The following is a 16,730-nucleotide window of genomic DNA, read 5'->3' on the forward strand; positions in this document are numbered from 1 at the left end:
AATTTTGTTTTCAGTAACATCGTTTTTGCCATTCAAAAGGGTGTGACATCGCAACTTGTTGCCCGCTTACCTGCCTCTCTATTGTAATTGGATCCTTAGTTCAAAATAATTAAATAAAATTTAAAACCATGACATCTTAAAAAAAAAAGAAAAAAAAGGTTTGCCAGTAAAAATGTCCTTATCTATATTATATATAAAGGAGGAGTGATGGGCACAAAAGTAATTTCATAACTCCATGACAAGGGTAAAACAGACATTTCATAATTGGGCAACAAAAGTAATTTGCCATTGCGTAATTTCGTTTTTCAAGCATCTTTTACAAGTTCATAAAGCTCTATTTTTTTGTAAATTGCTTTTCAAGCCTTTAGAGATGCAAAAGGTTTTTTTAATTAATGTTTGAACAATACTAAATAATTATTATAAAAGCCCACTAACTCAACATCAATAGTTTAATTGATTTCAATGATTCAATTGTATTATTATTATTATATGGTGACTATCCACATTCTTAATTCTCATGTGTCATTATGTTTCTATTAACTTTGTTAGCCTATATATAGTGGCTTCTTGTGCTTGTACTAGATATACATGCATACATATCAATGAATAACAAACTCCAGTTTCTCTACTTATTATGCTTTCTATACACTATTCAAAACAACAACGACAACGACAACTAACGTAAAGCAAGGTCCAGCTTTGGATTTGGAAGGGTGGACTGATTATTGTTGGTTCTCATGTGGTTGAGCAAATGTTGTGTAGAAATTAGAATGTTTTGATGTTATTGTACGACAAATTTTTGTTTGTTTGTTACTCTAAATCAAACTTGTGCTTGATGTATGTGGTTGATGAAAGTAAATAATGTTTTATGGGAAAGTGAGTAATGCTTATGTCACTGTGTACAATCAATCATGACAACATAATTGTACTTTATGTAGTTAAATTTAAAAATGTGTGTTTAGTGGGCCGTGACCTAAAACTTTAGTTATCATCATTATTCAGTCAACAAAAAATTGTTTTTTAAATGGGTTTGCCCAATAAATACAATATGTATGAAAAGCTTCAATTAGCTTAACGGCTCACATAAACAAGCCATAAATGGTTTCTGATTTTATTTCTTAAGTGTCCTTTCCTTTGTGAATGCACACGATCAATCAAACAAACATGATGCACATTACTCCGATTTAGTCATTAAACCCTAGCCAACAGCACATCTACAACACTCAACAACTAAAAAATAAAATAAAAAATTGCTAAATCGTTACGGATTCGAACCAAAACAATACAACTAATTAAATCAACTCAAACACACCTACTTGAATTAAATAGTAAACATGATAGTGTAAGTTGAATTTAAGAAAATAATAACGGTGACGAAATTCGTACCTATTTTGAAAATGAAAAGACCTTTCACGAATTATTCACGAGCTTATTATTATTATTATTATTATTATTATTATTATTATTATAGCCTCGCGGAACAAAAGGGTATGGTCTTTTGTTTCGTTTAGGGTAAGTTTTTTTTTTTGCTTTGTTTTGGTAAGGTATTTTTTGTTGGTTTTGTTTTAGTTTTTTGGGTTTTGTGTTTATTTTAAGTTTTAATTCGGCTTGGTTTCAGTTTCAGTTCAATTTGGGTTGTTTTAATTTCATTTAAGTTCAATTTAAGTTTGTATTTGACGGAAATAGAGTTGTTTTCGCATAATCTTGGCACTACAGTTTATGATGTCGAGTTTGAAGAAATGAAGTTTATTCAATTGATATATTCCAAAAAGCATGGGATTGAAAGATAGTCTTTCAGGTTCATGAATGTTACCATTTTTTGTATTCGTTGCTTCTTTTGTTATCTCATTCAATGAAATTATTGAATAATAGAAGGATTATAAAAAATATTTTTTGTATAGGCCTACTTGATCATGTATTCATGTTACTTATCTCTGTATAAGTAACTATGAGATTGTGTTTTTACTATACATAAACTGTGTGTTTTTACTATACATAAACTAATCCCAACATTTGGTCTCGAAATATGAAAAAAATGGAAAATACTTAATAAAGGAAATAAATATCAAATACAGTTTGCAAGAGCATTATTGTCGTTTTTAATTTGTTACATTGGAACCATTTGACTCATGGTATTTTAATATTGATTTGTTTTTACTTCAAACTCTATTGTAAAGTTCAGCACATTTAATATGGATGAATATGAAAATTAGAAACAAAGTTACAAACTGATTTTTATTGATTTTTGTTGACATTTTAGTGAATATTGACTTTTTTTTGGCAAATTTTGTTACAGTTTGATTGTTATTTTGTGTTTAAATTGGAAATAAGAGTAATAACTGCAGAATTAGAATGACTTATTTTTCAACTGACCAGTTTTATCCAAACCAAGTTTTTTTTAAGGTTGACTACTTTGACATGAACTGGTCTAACGAATGAACAAACATAAATTAATAAACATAAATGGATATAAATTAACACAACAAACATTCATCAATGTAAATGAACGAACAAAAACGAGCCAGACTTTTGTTCATGTTCATTCAGTTAAATAATCAGAAAGTTGTTTTCTTGTTCATTCAGATAATACAGGTCACTGAATGTTTACTTCATTTTCTGGCAAGTTTTAGTTGTATAGTCTTATTCTTTTCGTTTTTGTTTGTTTTTCTTTTCATTTAATTTTTTGTTTGTAAAGCCAATAGGTTTTAAAGTGTATTTTGTTTTTTTTTGGGGTTTTTTTTGTGTTAATACCATATTATTGCTCAAGTTCCAGATAAAGAAAATCAAAGTTATGAGTAATGATTGTAGAAAGAATATTAATTTTAGGTCATTGAATGTATCATTTTGGATGACAATATGTGACTGAAGGATCATAAGCGAAGTTATGAACAACTGTGATTAATCAAGGTATATTTGTGATGTACGTACATATACAATGATGTTGAATCAAGATTATGTAAAGATGACTATGTTATTAAGTTGGATTCTTTGTATATTTGATGCGGGACATTCAAAATTTGCTATGTATTTTTTCGTATTTCGTAGGCATTCTCTTTATTAAAACTGGTCTTCTTAAAAGTAAAAATTTTGGTATAAATTCATATGACACTTTACAACACAATATGTATGAATAAGTTGGTTTTTATGGATATCACACTTTACGACACAAGATGTACGAAGACTTAGGGATATTACACTTTACGACACAAGATGTATGAAGATGGTTGTTTTCAGGGATATTGTTATTATGCTTTATCCTTGACTAAATGGTATGGAACATGATTTGCCGTCGAAGGAAAATAGCTGGCTCTAGTTGAAAAAAAAGAAAAAAAATTAAATGATTTGTTCTTTTAGTTTGATTTTATATTAACCTATCACTTTATAACACCAACTTTCCAATATAAGTCAGTATGCATGTGCACAATCAAATCACATATGCCCACCACTTTACCTTTTTTACATTTAACAACAGGTCCTGGAGACTTTTTGGTTCATCATGTTATTGCTCTGGGTTTACATGACGACAACTTTGTGGCTCTAACTTGAACTTTAAACACTCTCCAATTAATACACATTCAATCATTTATGTTAATTAAAAATCACAAAACCTATAAACCTACTTTATTAACAACTACAAAGAAAACATCCAACAATCCATATGCACATGTGGTAGCGTGCTCGCACTAATAACCAATTACACATCCAAACAAACTCTACAAAAATGGAGGAGATATTAGTTAATATTTATTAATTACGTTTTTGGAATCATAAATAACACATTATTCGTACTAATCTATTTTATTTCTTTTTACTCTTTTCTTTCATTGTTACAAACCCATGCAGTTGAAATCACGTTTAGTCCCTGCTAACTTCCAGTGCCATAACGAACCAACCCACTATCGACTAAATCTCCAATGTGCCCCCGCCGCTTTTGATAAACAAAAAGTGTATTATTTAGCGTCAGAAGAAGTTTTCATTCTTTGGCTTAAACTTAATAGAATCCTTCTAATGTTTTTGGAATGACAAGTAATTTTTGTTAAATGAAAAGGTTGAAGGACAAATTGATATCGTGAGGACAAAATGTATTAATTGCTTACACCGTATAAGTGACACGCAAAATAACACATTATTCATATACTAATGTGTGATCTAGACATAAAATTGGTTTGGGAAATTTTAAAGTAACACGTACATTAAAAATTATTATAAAGCTAATAAAAGATTCTAACTATTGATAAAATTGTTTTTTAAGGGTGAACAACTTAATCGGTATAACCGTTAACTAAAGCATAACTGTAACTGACTTTATCCAATAATCGACAAAAACCAATGGATAGGTTTAATGAATTTTGAAAAACCGTCAAATATGGACCGGCTTGGGTTAAAGATAATTCAGAACCCACCATAACCGATCCGACCCTTTTAACTTCCACAAAACATATTGTTGGATATACCATTTGATGTTTTTCGGTGCAACATTTATTACCGAATTAATTTTATTTCATTGTTGAGTTATATAATGCCAGTTTTTTTTTAATATTTGGTATTAATTGCATGAATTTTATATTTGGTTGGATTATGTCATTTTTTTCTAATATTTGGTACCAAACTTGGGCGTGGTCGCATTGTTTTGGTTATTGTTAACCGGCCCATAACCGATGAGCTATAACCGTCAAAACAGGTAAACTGAAACCGCCTTAACGGATCAGTTATGGATATGATTTTCCATTAACCGACATATTAGTTATGGTTATGGGTTTGGCCCAAAACTGTCCAAAACTGACCCTGCATGCACACCCCTAATTGTTACCGTATTGAACCACACTTATGCCACTATAGTTTTCGGGCCACTATATATGCATACGCTAACATCTTTGTGTGAACACCCCCACCCCCCAATAAAAGAAGAAAAAATAAGACATCCAACAAACCATAATCACATGCGGTAGCTCGCTCGCATGAATAACCCATTACACCATACTAAACACTGCAAACCAACAGTAGGCGATAGCTTGCACGAACTGGCAGCAACACGCGAGCACTTTTGCAAACTAATCTATTTTATTTCTTTTTACTCTTTTCTTTCATTGTTACAAACCCATGCAGTTGAAATCACGTTTAGTCCCTGCTAACTTCCAGTGCCATAACGAACCAACCCACTATCGACTAAATCTCCAATGTGCCCCCGCCGCTTTTGATAAACAAAAAGTGTATTATTTAGCGTCAGAAGAAGTTTTCATTCTTTGGCTTAAACTTAATAGAATCCTTCTAATGCTTTTGATAAACAAATAGAATAAAAATATATTTTTAATAAACTTTTCGTTTAAAAATTATAAACCGAACATGTCAACAATCTATTTTTTATCTTTCCTCAACCTTATTCTGATCATAGTTATTTATTTATCTAGGGTCGCTTGATGAACCGAACCCTGTCGGTTCACTCTCTTAAAGACATCTTCGCTTATTAACTCATTCTTGCTTATTAAATAAGTGAGTTTTTCATAACCCATTTTTAACGTTTTTAATATTTTGTGGTGTAGCATGTCACAAATTTTATCTCATTAGTTATGCTCTTGTTTACAAACCAATTCACATTTATCGTTCATGTTAATATTAGTCCCGCATAATGTTTATGATTTTATGTGAATTATGTGCAACGTGTTTGCTATTTTTTATGGTGGAAGTTACCCACACGCATACACATCCCGTAACGAATGGCCTTCATTTGTCTTCCTTACATACGTTATCATTATGGTATAGCGAATGACTCATTCGCTATACCTCATTCGTCAACATTCCATGACGAATGGATCTAATTCATAACGACTAAGGTCCATTCGTTAAACATCCTTAACGAATGAACTATGATTAACAACGTATGGGCTCATTCGTTAAACATCCTTAACGAATGAGCCTTACATAGAGAATGAGTCATAATTACATAATTGTCTTTTAACATTAAAATAATAATAAATTACAAACGACTATTACAAAGACTCGAGATGACAAAACCGTGCACTAACATATATATATATAGGGTTGGTATCATTTAAGAACTCTAAAAAAATTAAAAAACTCTTAGGAACTCTAAACAACCAAACATTTTTTTAAAATTTTTTTTATGTATTAACATTATTTAATAGTAGTTTTATCATATTTTATATAAAATTTTTTGATTACATATATTAATCACAAGTTTACATATGTGTAAAATTTATATACTAACAAATTTACATAGGTGTAAAACAAAACATAGATATGTATAAAAAAACTAATTTTCAAAATTGTAATTATAAATATAGATATAGAAAAATGATAAAACTACACTTAAATAACATTGACATACAAAGAATTTTATAAAAAAAATGTTATTTTTCAAGGGTTCCTTCAAGTTCTTAAATAATTTAACAGTTCTGTAATGATACCCATCTTATATATATATATATATATATATATATATATATATATATATATATATATATATATATATATATCAGCACTTACGACCATGTGTAGTCGAAAAGCCTAACCCTTGGACATTTTGTGCCATGTGACATCCCCGTCATCAATGGAGAGTTTTGCAAAAAATGGCTTGGTGGGCAAAACGTCACAACTCTCTTATAATAACTACATATATTCCCCTCTCTCTCCCTTCCCAACACACAATTTTATCAAAATTCATCAAAATGCGTGCCATAATAGCGTTTTGTGGGAAACACTGGGCCCAAAACGCCGAAGGAAAAAGCCGGGGGGGGGGGGGGACACCCCTTGCGTTCTCCACTCAAAACGCCACATAGTTATGTTCATCAACCTTGCATTTGTAAGAATAAAAATCCCACTAACCTTACACTTGCAAGAATTTGAATCCACTGCTTCTATTTAGAAAGAGTGAACATTTATAGCGTTTTCCAAGTTTAAAAGATAATAAGGTCCTGAAATAATAATAAAACAAAATAATAATAATAATAATAATAATAATGATAATGATAATAAAAAAGTGTATTTCCATTACGGCAGCCGTACATTTGGTTCAATAAGTTAAAAAGGTGAAAATGAATACAGTAATGGAGGCCCATCCATATCGACTATATCTTACTTACTCCTGTTCCAGCAATTATTATTCCGATCTCGTTCGAATTGATTAGGGTTAAGGATTGTGGAGATGTCGGAGGTGATACTCCATATATACGATGTGACTAATAGTGATTCTGACAAGACGAATAACACCATTGTTCAGATCAACAAGTTTTTTAAAGACGGTATTGGCCTCGGTGGGATCTTCCACAGTGCCTTTCAGGTTTTATTTCTTCAACTAATTATTATTATTATTTATCAACACGATCTAAGCTTTCAATTTCATTTGCTTTATTCAGTTTGTGTGTTTATAAGTGGATCAATTGCTAATCGACCAATTTCTAATGTATAATTATTTAATGTTAAACAATCAGAAGGAAGGATGTAATGATTGCTTGAAACATTGGTTTATATGCAGAACAATAAGAGAGATGCGTCTTAATATCATATGTTGTTGGTTTCACAAGACAAAACTAACTAGTTTTGTGTTACAGGTTTATGGAGAAGATGAATGGTCATTCGGGTTTTGTGAAGAGGGAAGTGGAGTTTTTAACTGCCCCTTTGGGAGGAATCCAATGTACACGTACCGAGAGTAGATTGTTCTTGGGATAACAGACCTTTCTAAGTCTAAGGTTAATCAGATACTCAGGGAACTTAGCAGAGAATGGCCCGGCGATTCTTATGATTTGCTTTCAAAGAATTGTAATCACTTTTGTGATGAGTTTTGTGTCAGACTCGGTGTCCCTGAACTTCCAGGTGATTGTTGTTTTCTGTTTGAAAGTGGGCTTCGAGTTTGGTTTTGAATTTGTTTTAATGATCAACTTCTGTTATGTTGTTACAGGTTGGGTGAATAGGTTTGCTAATGCTGGTGACACTGCTGTAGAAATAGCCGGAACTACTGCTTACCGGGTGAGTGCTCTTCTTTCTTTCTTTTTTTTTTATCAGTTTGTTATCATTTGGCAGCCACTAAAATCTAAAGGTGGCAATTAATCAATTATGACCCGTTCTTTAAAGAATGGGATGATTTGGGGAAAAATGATTTGCCAATGGGGGTTCATTTGGGTAACTCAAATTATATTGCGGTCAAAATGGCCTTATCAAATTTGTTAATTTAAAACGCACGCAAATGTGTTTGCGCCACCTGTGGCTATTGTTTGTCTCCATCACCTACTCGTTGTAACTGACCCCACAACAACCATTACCACCACCTTCGCTATGTAGCCACCACCACCACAACCCGGCGCACTTCACCACTAGCCGCCACAAATAAAATTTGGTGGGTGAGCATGTTTGATATTCTGTTTTCTAAGACAACTCATCGATTTTGAGTTTATTTTGTTCGCAACCTGTTTTGAGTTCTGACCCAGATCATATTAAAACGGCTCGTGTTGGCCTGAGCATATTTTGTAGACATGTTGACTCCTCCTGGTTTGACCCAAATCATACTAATACTTTTTTAACATGGCCAGTTTACCCGAACTCATTTTGTAGACTTCTTTTGACCCGGACTTGTTTTGACCTGCCATCTAACACGTCCCCACCTGCCCCTTTTGCCAGACTTACTAAAATCACAAATTCGTTTTGACTCGTTACTAGATATGGTGATTTCAACCAATATGGGTCGTGTTTTTATCTCAAATGGGTGAAACTAAAAAGATTAGTTTAAAAGGGATATCAAAAGGGTTGAAGGTCTCGCTCAAGGTAATTATTAATGCATACAACATAATATTTTTATTCAAAGGTATACATTTATTTCACAGAGAACTGCCATTTTCGTCTCAGTGGTTTGATCTCTTTTGCCGTCTGTCCAAAATTTTTTTTTCACTATTTTCGTCATCAAGGTTTCTAAAACTTGCCAATGCAGTCCAAATCACTAAGGGGTATTTCTTTCTTTAGATTTTTAGTTTTTAACATTTTTAAAAATATTCCAATAACCACAGTTGTCTTCTTCTTCCCCAAAAATTAAAACCCTACAAGCTACTTCCGGTCACCACTGCTAGCCGAACACATCATAATTGAACACCTTTTCCGGCTACAACCAATGACATAGCAACAGCTTCCTGCCACCACTGCACCATCGCCAACCTTCTTATTTGTTTCATGATTACCCTTGGTTCGATTTCTTGCTAAATCACTGAACTAACACCACCACCGATCAGCCATCAATACAAAATCTAAATCAACAAACACCCCCCCCCCTCACACCCACCCACCCACCCCCCGGGACTAAACTCCATTTCACAAAAATGGGGAAGGAGGGTGGGGGTGTGGAGAAGAAATGGGTGTGTTTGGGGTGGGTAGTTATTATCAATGTTATTATATTAAGGGTTTTTGGTCATTTCACACTAACTTAACAGATAGTGATTTGGACTGCATTGGCAAGTTTTAGAAACCTTGATGACGAAAATGGCAACAAAAATAATAAATTTGGACGGAAATGGCAATTTACTCTTTATTTTAAAAACATCGTTTTGTAAATAATTGACACATTAAATATCTGTATATGATTTTAAAATGTACTTATTTGTTGGTCAACTCAGCCAGATATGACAAATTTCATTCGGGCTAGAAATCGACCTGTGTCAAGCAAGACCTCATTATAAGTTATTATCTAACCTGTGCATCTTGCCACCTACAATATCATAAATAATATATTGATTAAAACTGTTTTTTACTTTTGTTTTTCAATGAATGTAGTTCAGACAAGCTAAAACGGAGATTGTGACCGCTAGCAAAGTGGCATATCAATTCCTTGCCGGAATTGCTTCCAACACCGCCGCAGCAGTGACTGCAGATTCCCCAAGCAGCTCAAGTAAAGGCGGCACCGCCAGCCCTAGTTTTCAACAACCTGCTTGGTTCAAAAACCTTGTGGCTGCTGGTGCAAAACCATCAAGTAGTAGTGGTGCACTTGATAATGGTGACGAAGATATTACACACAATTTGTCTGCTGACATACCACGATGAACTAAATGCAGGAATCTAAAGCTGTTATATAAAACCTTTGTTGTTTCCTAGACTTTTATTAGGTTGATTATATATATGTTTTCCTTTAATTATCTGCATTTAGATCTTATTTGGGTTGTTATTTTATTGCTATATTCAAAGGTAATATAAAGATATAATTTTACCAGAACATGGTATATTAGTTTATTTCTCTCCAAAATGATTGAAAAGTAATCTAATTTGACATTTAAATTAAGGAATAAAGAGGCTAAAGGGGTAGTCTTAACTTGGGCCTATTCTGGTAGGCTCAAACCCATTACCGGCCCAGCGGCGCGTCTCTTTCAAGTGACACTTTAGCCGCACAGCGTAAAGGGCCTCTATTTCGTAATCCACGAGGGCCCTTTCTTCTACTCAAGCATATTCATATTTTATACGTATATGCTTACGTTTATGATACTAAATGTATAGCGGTTAAACCGTGGAAGTGCCTTTTTTTTCAAAAATTTGTCAGTATATCTTGTTTCCGGCAATTTTCCACAAAAGAGGTGAATAGCCATGTTTTTGGCAGACTGGCAGTGGTTAAAATGAGTTAGATGTAAGTAATGTAATTAAAGTTCTTTGTCTCCTTTATTGTTTTATTTTTAAATTAAAATACAGTTAAATAACAAGCATAATTAATAAACTTTTTATCTTACTTTATGGACGAAAATTTGGTGGACAAACAGACCAAGGAGAAACGTGTGTGTTATTAATTATAGTATTTTATAAGCACAACAATATATTTCATAATACATTATACATGTTTGTTATTTTATTATTTCATGCATTGCATAAGCCTATATCCCATGGATTATCAAAAATCTACACACTATAAATCTCTCGCCTATAGCATTCTTTAATCATCAGCAATCATGGCATTCTATCAGCAATACACACTTTCACCTGTATGCATCGTTTTCTTTTAACTTTAATTAAAATTTTGCATCACTTTTCTAATAATTTGAATCATCAAATGCAGAACTTGGTAGCTATTTTTTTGTTATTTGGATTATTAATATTAGCGTTGTCCTTCGTTGAATGCCGGAGGAATTTGCTCTCCGGATCTTATGCTACCTACGCTGCCATCAACTGCCGTAAGCATACTGCATATTTGACAGATTTTGGTGGCTTTGGTGATGGGAAAACATCAAGCACCGCAGTCTTCCGAGCAGCCGTTCAGAACCTTAGTCAGGTGGCAGAAGATGGTGGAGCACAGCTTATTGTGCCACCCGGAAGATGGCTCACAGGTAGCTTTAACCTCACCAGCCATTTCACCTTGTTCCTTCAGTCCGGTGCGGTTATTGTTGCTTCTCAGGTATGGATATAAACACGTTAGAAAATATTTCAGTAACATTATTTATATAAATTACATATGGGTTTTGTCGAGGAAGATATAGGCAACTTCAAGACACACATGCCGCTATTTTTAAAGCAGACTAACCCGCCGTAGTCATATAAAGACCCAATTTGTCGTTACGGGTTTTAAAACATCCCATTTTTGAATAAATCATTTATAATTATTACACAAACTCAGTTGAACAATTAAGGTTTTTTTTTGGCTAAATCAGGATGCTGGAGAGTACCCACTTCTAGTACCATTACCTTCTTATGGTGAAGGAAGAGATGGACCAGGGGGAAGATTTAGCAGTCTAATAGGTGGATCACACCTCAATGATGTTGTTGTCACTGGTACAATTTTTTTTACAACATTTTTAGCATATACATTCGGTTTATTTTTCGTCGCCAACATGTTGTTGAAGGTGATAATGGCACGATTGACGGGCAAGGTTCGATATGGTGGAAAAAGTTTAACAGAAAGAAGCTAAAGAACACCAGACCATACCTTATCGAACTAATCTACGCAAACCAAGTCCAAATTTCTAATCTCACATTGATCGACTCGCCTTCGTGGTTTGTTCACCCTGTTTATAGCAGGTCAAGCCATCTTAACACTTTTGTTTTTAATCTTTAAAGCATAATCTAAAACACAAAGTTTGTTCATGTACAGAGATATTATAATTCAAGACCTAATCATTCGAGCACCTATTGATTCTCCTAATACATATGGTATCAATCCAGGTTTGTATTCAGTTAGCCCTTTTCGGTTAATTCATCATATGAGTATAAATAATATGTAGGAGAGGAAAATTTCACACTAAAATACAATTTGATCATACAAATCAGCCAAGCGCCAAATAATATGCGTTGTCTTTCTCTTTTTGTGCAGATTCTTGTAGCAATGTAAAGATTCAAGATGTTAATGTTGTGTCCGGTGACGATTGTGTAGCCGTGAAAAGCGGGTGGGATGAATACGGGATTAGATTCAGGATGCCTACCGAACAAATGGTCATAAGGAGACTAACATGTAGTTCACCAAATGGTGCAGTGATCGCACTAGGAAGTGAAATGTCGGGTGGCATAAAAAACATTAGAGCCGAAGACATCACGGCTATTAATTCCCTATCCGGGATCAGAATTAAAACTTCTCCCGGAAGAGGAGGATACATTACAGACATATTTGTGAACGAAATGAATCTACAAGCGATTGATTCCGTCTTTTGGACCACTGGGTCCCATGGGGAGCACCAGATCTAGGTTATGATTCTAGGGCACTCCCCGTGGTTGACCGAATTACTTATAGAAATGTGGTGGCTGAAGATGTGAAGATGGCGGGGAATATGGGGGGCATAGATGGTTATCCATTCACTGGATTTTGTTTATCAAATGTTACTATCGGATTCGGTACACAAAAAGAAAATCAAGTATGGAATTGTACGGGTGTGTCTGGTGTCTCGAGTAATGTGTTACCCGAACCCTGCGGTGAGTTATCAGAGAAAGGTCCCAGTAATTGCGAGTATCCACAAGATCCAGTCCCGATTGATGTCTTGGAGATGAACACTTGTTCTTTTGCTACTACAAGTTAAATGTTGTAACTAATCTGTGTTTAAAGTTATAATTGGAATACTTGTTTTGTGACAATTCCATCCTTTTACTAGTTTTATTAAAGTGTATGAATGGAATCATAAGGGTTTGAGTTTCATTTGTGTAGTTGTGAACTTTCTACAAAAATACTTATAAACTAGATTATCAAAATATTTTGTTTATTTCTCTAACTTACATAGTTACATTCAACAGTTTATGTTATTTACCCATATTTACCTATAAAAAATCACTGACAAATGAATTAAATTAAAACAAAAACTAAATATTTAAGGTACGTTAGTGGCAACTTACTCGACAATATTCTCCTTGTTTATTAAAAAAGATTCTTTTATTTAGATTATAGAGCAATAGAACATGAAAGTTTATGTCAACTATGTGATCCAAAAGTGGTACAGGCTGATTTCATGAAGATGTCATTTTCTGATAACAGTTTGGATGTAGTGTAAGAAATTGAGGCTAAATGCCATGCTCCAAATGTTCGGTATATAAGTTTTTGATGTTTATGGTTCTAATTTTTTTTACTAACATTTGTTATCTAATATGCAGTTTAGGATTGGGCCAACGATTGCGATTGATATGGACCATCGTTAGAGGTGTTCACTATTTGATTTTGACGGTTTTTAAGTCAAACCGTGAGCCTTTGTTACGGTTTCTTTAAACCAAAATCAAACTTCTGCATAATTGAAACCAAAACAAACCAAACCAAACTGTACAAACGGTTTGGTTACACAGTTTAGACTTATATAGTTTTAGGAATGCTTTAACAGGTTGCAAAACATACGACCACACTCCTGCAGGAGGTTCGTGCCAGATGCCCATCTATTTTCCTATGGGTTAATTTTCTGTACGGGCAACCAGCTAGGCTATATGTAGGGAATAATTGTATCCATTCAACTAACGGTGCTTAGCAAGGCGATCCTTTAGGACCCCTTCTCTTTACATTAGCCTTACACCCCTCATTCATCGGGTACGGGATGGTTGTAATTTACTTTTCCATGCACGGTACTTAGATGATGTCACGATTATAGGAGACGTCATTGAAGTAGCTAAAGCCTTGGATATTATTAGATCTAAGGGGCCTAGTTTGGGCCTTGAGCTTAATATTAAAAAGACCAAAGTATTTTGGTCGTCCTGCAATAGGGTAAAGGCAAAAGTAGGTTTATTTCCTGTTGGGATTAAGAGACCGGAGTTAGGGGTAAAATTCCTTGGAGGAGCGGTTAGCCCGGACGTTGGGTTTATCAGTAGTTTGCCACTACTAGAGCTTAAAGAGCAGTAGAACTAATGAGATGTCTTACTCGCCTGCGTGACCCTCAATGTGAATTTCTCTTGCTTCGCTCATGTATGGGGGTGGCTAAGTTGTTGTTCGGACTTCGAACATGTCAGCGTATGTTTGTTAAAGAATCGTCTCTTTTTTTGACAAAGGGCTTCGAGCGACGATTAAGGATATTGTGGTATGTGTGTGTGTGGGGGGGGGGGGGTTTCGTTTTTTGGTGATTTTCAATGGAGGCTGGCCTCTCTCCCCATCCATTTTGGTGGTTTAGGGTTATATTCAGCAGAGGATGTTTCCACCTATGCTTTTGTAGCCTCGAGAACACAATCTTGGAAGTTACAGGATCACATTTTGCGTGATTGTGGTGTTGATGGGTTAGATTCTGATTTTGGGTGTGCAATGAATTATTTGCACAACTCCATTCCCGATTTTGATCTTGGCGGTTTCGCTAATAAGGACACCCTCCCCTAAAGCCCAAAATGCTTTGGTGAGTGCTCTGTATAGTAAACCGTCCAAAGTTTGGGAGAAAAGTTTGGCATGTCCTCTCATCAGATAGCGGTATTAGAATGTCTTCAGGCTCCTCATGCTCAAGACTATTTGACTGTCACCCCTATCGAAGGGTTATGCCAGCACATGTCAGCAGTGAAGTACCGAGCCATTCTCAAATATCGTTTAATGATCCCTCTGTTCCCAGTTGATGAGTCATGTCCAGTCTACCGTAAATTTTGTTTAGATAATTTTGGTGAACACGCGGTTCATTGCAAAGAACTCCCGGGGTTTAAATATAGACATGATTTGGTCAGGGATGTCCTTTGTGATGTGTTAAAACCGACGGGAATCTTGGCAAAAAAAGAGGCTCTTGTGAATTTCCTGTTGGATCCACGTGAAGGAAGGTCTACTCTCCGACCAGCGGACATTCTTTTGTTTGGATAGGGGGGAGCATGCTTGTGTGGACCTTATTAGGGTGTCCCCTCTTGTCGGGCTTAGGGACACCGGGTTTGTTGCTAGGCAGGCGCTGCTAAAGGCAGAAGCAGGAAAAGTTGTTAAACACGAGAAGGCGTGTGTTGAGAATCAACATGCCTTAATTCCTTTTGCTTTTGATACATTTGGGTCTTTTGCCCCCGATGCTGCTACATTTTTAAAAAGAGTTCAACAGGTCGTGCACAGTAACTCAACGACGCCGAAGAACGATAATTTTGTTTTCAGTAACATCGTTTTTGCCATTCAAAAGGGTGTGACATCGCAACTTGTTGCCCGCCTTACCTGCCTCTCTATTGTAATTGGATCCTTAGTTCAAAATAATTAAATAAAATTTAAAACCATGACATCTTAAAAAAAAAGAAAAAAAAAGGTTTGCCAGTAAAAATGTCCTTATCTATATTATATATAAAGGAGGTGTGATGGGCACAAAAGTAATTTCATAACTCCATGACAAGGGTAAAACAGACATTTCATAATTGGGCAACAAAAGTAATTTGCCATTGCGTAATTTCGTTTTTCAAGCATCTTTTACAAGTTCATAAAGCTCTATTTTTTTGTAAATTGCTTTTCAAGCCTTTAGAGATGCAAAAGGTTTTTTTAATTAATGTTTGAACAATACTAAATAATTATTATAAAAGCCCACTAACTCAACATCAATAGTTTAATTGATTTCAATGATTCAATTGTATTATTATTATTATATGGTGACTATCCACATTCTTAATTCTCATGTGTCATTATGTTTCTATTAACTTTGTTAGCCTATATATAGTGGCTTCTTGTGCTTGTACTAGATATACATGCATACATATCAATGAATAACAAACTCCAGTTTCTCTACTTATTATGCTTTCTATACACTATTCAAAACAACAACGACAACGACAACTAACGTAAAGCAAGGTCCAGCTTTGGATTCGGAAGGGTGGACTGATTATTGTTGGTTCTCATTTGGTTGAGCAAATGTTGTGTAGAAATTAGAATGTTTTGATGTTTTTGTACAACAAATTTTTGTTTGTTTGTTACTCTAAATCAAACTTGTGCTCGATGTATGTGGTTAATGAAAGTAAATAATGTTTAATGGGAAAGTGAGTAATGCTTATGTCACTGTGTACAATCAATCATGACAACATAATTGTACTTTATGTAGTTAAATTTAAAAATGTGTGTTTAGTGGGCCGTGACCTAAAACTTTAGTTATCATCATTATTCAGTCAACAAAAAATTGTTTTTTAAATGGGTTTGCCCAATAAATACAATATGTATGAAAAGCTTCAATTAGCTTAACGGCTCACATAAACAAGCCATAAATGGTTTCTGATTTTATTTCTTAAGTGTCGTTTCCTTTGTGAATGCACACGATCAATCAAACAAACATGATGCACATTACTCCGATTTAGTCATTAAACCCTAGCCAACAGCATCTACAACACTCAACAACTAAAAAATAAAATAAAAAATTGATAAATCGTTACGGATT

General features: G+C 34.3%; 2 pseudogenes across 1 annotated transcript; both read left to right on the plus strand.

Annotated features, from left to right (window-relative positions):
- The first annotated feature begins 7,140 nt into the window (after positions 1-7,140).
- LOC143598335 (uncharacterized) lies at positions 7,141-10,109 on the plus strand (annotated as a pseudogene). The gene is made up of 4 exons (XR_013147098.1): positions 7,141-7,297; positions 7,569-7,830; positions 7,916-7,983; positions 9,772-10,109. The product of XR_013147098.1 is annotated as an uncharacterized LOC143598335 (transcript).
- Positions 10,110-10,928: 819 nt separating this feature from the next.
- LOC143598336 (putative polygalacturonase) lies at positions 10,929-13,106 on the plus strand (annotated as a pseudogene).
- The last annotated feature ends 3,624 nt before the right edge of the window (positions 13,107-16,730 follow it).

This window comes from Bidens hawaiensis, unplaced genomic scaffold (assembly GCF_021521415.1).
Source record: "Bidens hawaiensis isolate Kalapana, Puna unplaced genomic scaffold, B.hawaiensis_p1.1 tig00049953_1, whole genome shotgun sequence".
Classification (NCBI taxonomy): domain Eukaryota; kingdom Viridiplantae; phylum Streptophyta; class Magnoliopsida; order Asterales; family Asteraceae; genus Bidens; species Bidens hawaiensis.